The sequence below is a fragment of the Daphnia pulicaria genome, chromosome 6 (genome assembly GCF_021234035.1).
Source record: "Daphnia pulicaria isolate SC F1-1A chromosome 6, SC_F0-13Bv2, whole genome shotgun sequence".
NCBI classification, from domain to species: Eukaryota; Metazoa; Arthropoda; class Branchiopoda; order Diplostraca; family Daphniidae; genus Daphnia; species Daphnia pulicaria.
The window spans coordinates 10091944-10100318 of NC_060918.1; the positions used below are offsets into that span (position 1 = coordinate 10091944).

The following is an 8375-nucleotide window of genomic DNA, read 5'->3' on the forward strand; positions in this document are numbered from 1 at the left end:
AGTACACTACGCGCCAAACGCCACTTGTACGTACACCCTCTCTCTCTCCAATGCTGCAGCAGCAGCGATATACAAACTCTATCAACTGGAAAGTGTGGAAAAGCACAGGCAGGCAGGCGCGGGAAAGCCGAAAAACAACAACAACAACAACGCACAGGGAAATAAAAAGAAAAAAAAAAGAACGGACGACGTGCTCGGCATTTTTGGCATCGCCCGTCTCTTATAGTCGTGTGTACAGCTCAACGCGGCATAGTCGCATCTATAGCTCGACATAGTGACGGTTGGATGTTGATTATTGGAAATAATGTCATCACGCTTTTTGATGTCGTCCTGGCTACGTACTATACACTTGACTGCTCCCAGTCAAGGGACACCTCCGCCCAAGGAAAATGGGAAGTTTCAAGTTACATTTGCGTCTCTTTCGCTGTGCTGTATAGACGCTGGAAACTGGCTGCCAGCAGCAGAATTCCCCCAAGAAGAAGATGATACAAGATTGACTTTTTCACACTTTTTATTTTTATTTAAAAAGAATATAACTAGAGGGAGTCGAGGTTCTACATGAGAAATAAGAAGACTTAAAGTCTGAAATAATTTTTTTCAAAAAAAGAAGAAATCTTAAACTTGAAACATATTTGTAGCCGGAGCGGAAATAAAGCTGCTTCCGCGCTCACGACTCTTGAGAATTTGACAACGACTTTGCTCTGTCGCACTTCCAGCAACTCGCCCAGCTGATGGCAAAAGCGCTTCTTCTTCTTATTCTACTTTTTGACTTTCCTCGCTCTCTTACTCGCGTTTATTTTTTCCCGCGTGCAGTTGCTGTGGCGTTCATGCGGGGCCAAGAAGAAGAAGAAAAAAGGATGCCGATCCTTGGCTGTGAACGCAAAAGAAATTTACGCAAATTTATTGTATTGGACTTGTGTGTGTGTGTGTGTAGTATATCTAGCTATAGATATATCTACTCTTTGATGGCGTCACACCCGCTTGAGAGAGCTCACTCGGACTCGGCAACCCGTGCAAATGCGTCTCGAGAGTCGTCAATAATTCAAAACGGGAAAGGAAAACAGAAATTTCGGTCGTGTGTGTGTGTGCGCCGGGAGGGAAAACGTCTTCAACTTTAATACGGGCCTAAAAATAGAAAATCCATTTTTTTTTTTATTAACGCTCGATGCAGTTTTGAATTATTGATTGAGTGGTGAGTTGATGACGAAATATTAATTCGTCTTATTTTTAGCACCCTAGAAATTAGAAACCCTTTTGGCTTTCAAGTGGGTCCTGGATGGTTTATATTGTGACGGTTAATAATTATCTGCCAGTTTCATGCAAAACTGACAATTTTTTATTTTATCTTGACTGCTCAGTGTAACTTGAGGAAACTTACTATTCGAAACTACCGCGGTTATCGTTTTTGAACGGTTTGGATTTAGGGGGGGGGTCGATTTTTAATAATTTCTATCGATATCTTAAAATGGCGCTAAATAGAAGACTATGAGTGTCGTCTGCTCGTTTTCACACTTACTAGCATGCTTACTAGTTTCGAACAAAGTGATGAAGTTCAAGATTATAACGAAAATAAAACGATTTCTTTTTGGGAAACAAAAATAACATTTTAACAAATAAAATTACAAAATGTGGCCGTCGTGTGAACTCGGGTGTCTCGTCTGCGCTGAATACAATACACACTCCATGCTGTTAAAAGCAAGTAAATAACACTAAGAATACAAATTGAATGAATATTGGAGTGCATAAAATAGAAGAGAAACCTGTTCTGAATTTATGAAATGTGCATTCCTGACTAGCATTTATCATGTGAGCCCCCTGTCGATGCATGGCAATTTGTTTGCACTGAATAACTGTTTTCTTTGTGCAGGTTTGAGGCCAGAGTCACCCCATAACTACAAGATATGACAGTTTTGCTTGTGCTGGTATTACATACCTATCACCAGTGCTGATGTAGTTTAAGTGTCATCAGCAACAATCTCAGCATCATCGCTTGGGTAATGATTTTCGTTACTTTGATTCTCATGTGACCTGCTAGATATTTTAATGATGCATGACTTGCATATATTGTATTACATGGAAACCTTACATTTTCCTGTTATTAAAAATAAGGGTGTACCCATAATCTCATTTTCAACTTTTCCTTGCTTGTTTGTTGTTTCTGTCAATATTTGTTCGTAAACCATTTTTAATTTTTAATTTAGATAAACAGCATCCTTCTTGATTGGAGAAACTACCGATGCCGGCCGAATTAACGGAGCTCTTCTTCCCCTATCTTTAAAAGTCCTCGTGTACGCCCATGTGAGTGTGGGTGTATTCACGAGGACCCCCTTTTTACCCCATCTCGACTGGTGGATTCTGCGGATGGAACCCTTGAAAATGCCTGGCCGTATTTCCCAGGCTTAAAGGTAGGACAAATTATTACCTATTCTTCCTTTCTGACTATCTGGTGATGTTGATCGTGACGTAGAACGGAGTATTTCCGAGTTATAGGCGGGGACTGTTTTCCCTTGCTCTTTCTATTGAGTCAGCCAGGTTTATTTTTGAAATAACTCATTTGAAAACGACTGCAAATCAGGCCTGTTTTTGTACTTCCCAACTTTGTCTGTGGGTGAAAACAATTAGATTCAAATTGGATGACGAAGAGGACCCTCCTGCCGCCGCCGCCACACCGGCACCTCCTTCGTTATTATTTATGAGGAGAATGACGTGTTCGTGTAGATATAAAATATTAAAATGGCGTCGAAACGATTCTCTCCCCCTATTACGCGCTTTGTTGCCCTTGGAAATTTGAATAGACGGGTGCGCAACATAATCCACTTTGAGAATTGAACGGTTGCGCCTCTATTCGAACAAAAAACGTGCTCGCAGACGTACCTCGCGACTCGGGTACGTATTGGTAGATATTGGGTAATAAAAAATGCGACTTAACAGGTTTCACCGGTGGAGGGGGGGGGGTTTATTGTTTGGAGACACATGCAAACCTAGATAGGAAGACCTGTATATTACATGTATAAAGGCGAAGCAATTCACATCCTGATTACACACACACACAAAGAGGAATCCTATTATTTAGGTTTAGGAAATCGATCCTGTGTGTAAGTCGTACAGGTAAAAAAGGAGGGGGGGGGGCTACCAACAGCACAGGGAGGAATATAAATCAGTCGGACGATCCGTAACCGAAAAGACAGAAAGAGATTGAATATACTGCACGTATCTGTTGAACACGGAAAAGGTAGGAACGAATATCAATGCGGAGCTTCTCCTGAAAGGATGGAATGAGCAGCGATTTGTTACGCATATACACACACACACACAGAAGGTCGTCCTTCGCCGATGTCATAAAAATAGAAAAAAAAGAATCAAACTAAAAGAAAAATTTCAAGTCAAAATAATAGACACAAAAGTGAGTCGAGAATTGGCAAACGGGTGCATGAATCTATGCGATGAATATTATTTTTTTTTCAAGAATAAAGAGAAAGAAAAGATTTGGCTTTTTTTAAAAGATATATGTTTATAGCCATGGCGGTCGGCACGGTCAGTTCCTATTTTCTTCTGCCAGATAAAGAAAACACGAAAAAATGTGGAATAATTTTATTTATTTATTCTTGATATTTTGTCTAAATAAATAAAGAGAAAGAGAAAAATGGAAGCGGATGTCACAGTAGTCAGTCCCTTTGACTTATGCCAAAAAATAAAAATCAGAAACAGAGTTTTCCAGTCACGTCACGACAGTTGAATTCATTCACCAGGACCGTAAATCCCTCCTTTTCTTCTCTTCTTCTACCTAAACTCGTCCTGTTGCTTCTTTTTTTTTCTTCATAAAATAATATTTACACAATTTATTCTTTTACTTAAAGAAAAAAATCAAATAATCTTCTTCTTCTTCTTTTCGCTTGGAGCTCTGTGCACTCTTTATAAGGTACATCCTCCTTATCTCTATATAAACGTTAGATCCCAGGAACTCGTCTCAAAAGGGTCTTCTCGGTTTTCTTCTCTCCCCCGCCACGCAACAAAGTCCGAGTCGAATTATTCCATTTTTTTTTCACAATGAAGAAACAGTTTGAACAACAAAAAGAGAGAATCTAATCGGCTTAGCAGTGTCTACTATTACACCCGGGCGTCTATTTTCTCTTTAACTTTTTTTTTAAATTTTTATTAGTTTCCCCCTTTTCCTTTTTCATTCTCAGTCCAACATATTTAATAGACACAAGGAACAAACTCGACAAATGAAGGTTCATCTTTCAAAAGATTAAGGGTCGTGAATGATGAGGGGAGAAACATCACCTTATACGTACAGCGTGTACATACGTACGAACCCTAGCATTTTATTCCATCGTCATTCTCTATTTACCCCCCTTGTCTATAGACCTAAAAAATGTAATCATCCACCCTCCTCCACCGGCCTTAAACATACCAAAATGACGTGGAACCCCTCAATTTTTTGAATATTATTACAACTTCTAAAAAGAAAAAAGACAAATAACACACAAAAGAATAATGCAGGAAGAAGAAGAAGAGGCTGTGAAAACTTTCTCGCCGAGAAAGAAAAACAAAACTGGCAGCTCTCCACAAGTATCTAAAAGTTAATCAAACACATCGACGTAAGGCACTCACGATTTCTCTTCTTTGTCCGTTGTTGTTTTTTGGATTTTTTTCCCCCTTTTAGCTGTCGAGTTCTGTTATTTCCCTCCCACACACGAAAATTTCCTTCTCCTTTTTTCTTCGTCTTATTCCGTTTTGCTTTTATTTATTTTTCCCCTTTTCGGGCAGAGGTGATGTGCTGTCTGTGCGTAGTAAAGCGTTTGATGTGTGTTTTCTTATTTTTCCATTTGCTCGGTTTGAAAGTATCTTTTTTTCATTTTTCTTATATTTTTTTGGTTGTTGTTTGGGGCTGGCTGTTTTTATTTTTTTTCTTTGTTCGGGACTATCATTTTGATCGATGCGTGCGGGAGCCAACACTTACGGGGGCCGTGCGCACCACAAACGGAATAGATGATGAGAGAGAGAGAGCGGACGACGGGCGACGTCCAGTCGGGAACTCTTCTATTCGCCACGCAGCAAAGAATGAGAGAGACGCCAGCTGAGAATCGCGCGCGTGCGTCTGTGTACATTCCTGAGCCAAAAAATAACAACAAAAAAAGAAGAACATCACAGCAGAAAACAATAAGAGGATGACAGAGAAAGAGCTGGGCAAGAGTCAGCATAGAGATTAGACCCCGCCTTTTTAAAAATATAAATCACGTAACGTAGATAATACGTAAATACAAAAGGCGATACTTATGCGGAACTCTCTGCGAAATGCCAGCTGTAAATAGAGGAATGGCCAGCCAGTCCCCACTGCTGGCCAAATGATCCGTCCAACAAGGTCCCGGGACAGCAGCTATATAGGAGCGTGCCTTTAATGATGATGGCAAATCCAGCCTGGCCATGAATAATATTGCCCATATTAGTACGGAACACACTCTCTGCTGAAGCCCCCTTCAGTGGACGTTGTTTTCTTCTTCTTTTTCTTTTCGATACATAAATACCGGAGAAGAAAAACAAAATAATCATAAAAGGAATTGGGCAGCAGCAGCAGCACATGCTTAAACATCGCTTGTCAGCAAAACGAATGTGTACACGCTTGTCCGCATTCCGAGTGTTGTGTGTTGTTTCTTTTATCGCCTTTTTTTCTTCGTCTTCTTGTTTTTCCAAAGTCGAAACATTTTCGCTCCGTCAAGGTTTTCCGTTTTTCATCTCCATAATTTCACAGCGTTTCCCTCCCGAAAAAAATTCTCCACGCATACTTTTTTTCAAACAAATTTTTATATCCTGCTCTTTTTATAGACGCGCGGGAATATTGTGCGCGTGTTAGAGGCCTAACACGCACGCCATATCGCACCCCGGCCTATCAGCAGCCAAGGGATATCTGTCGACAGCTATCAAATCGTCCTCGATCTATAAATGTACGTATAATAGGCGCTATATAATATGTTGGGCTCGTTCTGCTCTGACGATATGATGGAACGTCGTCTTATATAAAAAGAACATGTATAGCGTCGGGGCGCCATTATTCAACAAGTCTATAAATCGCCAATGCTTCTCCATCATTTCGCTAGATGTGTAGACCGAAATCAGTCGATATAGTATACTGCACAGATCGATAGGATATCCAAACTGAAGTTGAAGAAATGGGGGGAAATTTCACTGGGGAATTTTGTAAAAGTGGAGAGACTGCTGCTGCTGCTGCTGCTGTAGCTCCCGCCGAGAGAGAGAGCGTGAGTCGTAAAATAGAAGTTGACGTATGGATATAGCTACAGCACGGTGTTGTGCCAGAGGGTCACTTGAAGGTCAAGTTCGTATTACGTTGCAAAAGGACCTGGAAATGGAAATTTTCGTTGAGAGGTTCTTTTTCTTTATTTTTCTTTCAAGCCGGGAGAGAGAGAGAGGTGATGCTGGACTATTGGCCGGCAACGAGACTTTTTTTTTCGTTGGTGTTGCTGCTGCTGCTGGCCCGTCACCATGGCGTCGTTGCGTCGACCAACATAATAAACAACGTCGAAGCTTATCTCATTCCGGATGCCTTCGCATCTGTTTTCTCATGTTCGGTTCCTTCCTTTTTTATTATTTTTCGTCTTGTTTTTCTTCTGTGCCGTCGTGACGCCACGACGCCATGACGCCCGTCGCCGGCCCCCTGATCCAGCCTGTCAAAGCTATAAGCGCCAGCGCCAAAATGATGATGAAGAACAAGAGGGGCCCGTCGGAGGAGAGACGGCCCGGCGCCACGGCGGTAGTAGAACGGGACGGGCAGTTGGCAATCGGCCCGTCATCGGCAACACCTCGTCTACTATCTACTAATACACATTCTCATCTGCAGCTAACAACAACAACAACACGACAGCAGCAGCAGCACCAATGGAATTAAACGAGTTGGATTGCCCAGCATACCTCCTCTCTCACGGCTGCTATGAGCGTATAGCAACATTTGGGGAATGAAGCACGCTGACAGCTATCGCGAGCTATCGTGCGTGCTGTTTACTTCCTATACATGTTTGATATTCCCACTCGAAATTTCATGATCAATTTCCCTCCTTTCTTCTTCTTTTTTTTTTCAAGCTGTTTTGAATATTTCAATATCGTTTACAACCCAAAGAGGAAATTGAATGTTTTAAAAGAAACAAATTCCCTGGCGTCGTAAATTATTTGGCGAATGAAAACCCCCCAAACAAATAAAAACAAAAACACATGGGAGGGAAATTCGAGTATGTATAATAAAAAAACCTCCAATAGTAAATCAATCTATTTGTTGTGCAGAATATTTAAACTGAGCTGGGCACATCACGCCATTTGCCGCATGCCAAGTTGGCAAGACTTCGAAAATCACGTTAAGAGATATTATCGTTTGTGTAAAACCTAATTCCTTTGTAGCAGAACTCAAAAAAGGAAAAAAGGTTAAATGTGTAAGAAAAAGAAGAAATGACAGGTGATGTAGTACATTGTATGCAGCAGTTTTGTGTGTGTGAGCGTATTAGCGTGTTGTGCTCCATTTGTCGACCGCCCTGATTTCTTTTTAACTTTTTTATTTCGACTCAATATTTCTTGCCTGGACATTTTTGGGGTTTGCGCTGGGGTCGCTGCTGCTGCAGTAGCCAAGGCGTGCGTGCCCGTGACTGAACAGCCAGCCCACTTCTATACTAAATAGTGTAGATAGCAGCAATGGGCGTTTTCACGGTTAGTTTGACAGCAGTCAATATATACCAGTCTCAGCGAGTGGTATAAAACATATCGGAAGAACAACTCGAGCTATAGACGTTAGCGTTCGCAGAAAAACCAACTCCACCCAGCTTTAGTCGACCGCTTTTTTGAAACATTCATACATATCCACAATCACCTCCCTTTCGGGTTTCTTCCATATCCTTTTCGACCAGAAAAGAAGAAAGAAAAGCTTTTCTTATTTAACCATTTTTTATTTTATTTTTTACCTTTCGCTTTTCTTTTTCTTGTTGGGAGGGCTGCAACTTTACTTGTTGGTCAAGGAGGGGGGGGGGGAAGAAACCCCTTAAATCCCCTCCCCGTTTCCCCTTATTTAAGCCGCCCCATTTTTCATAAATATTTTCGTTTGAAAATGGAAAATGTCTTGCCTTCTTTTTTTTCCGTTTCCTCTCTGCTGTAGCAGCCCACTGCCCACACAATAACATTAAAGCAAAACCCAGAAAATCCTTTCCTTCTTTTCCCTATATACCTGACTCAGCGGTTGCATTGTACCGCTCTCACGTCCGATCCAGCAATCGCCGGAAATGATGGTGCCAATTAAACCCCCCAATGCGCGCGCCGGACAACTCAGTTTCGACCGGAAAAGCTCAAAAGAATTTCGGGTTTTTTCTTTTTCTTTTCTG

At 41.3% G+C, this 8375-nt stretch overlaps 1 long non-coding RNA gene across 1 annotated transcript; it reads left to right on the top strand.

The window, feature by feature from the left end:
• The first annotated feature begins 620 nt into the window (after nt 1–620).
• Nucleotides 621–7973, top strand: LOC124343419. The gene is made up of 3 exons (XR_006919253.1): nt 621–1994; nt 2202–2405; nt 5827–7973. It is a non-coding gene; the product is annotated as an uncharacterized LOC124343419 (long non-coding RNA).
• Nucleotides 7974–8375: the final 402 nt, after the last annotated feature.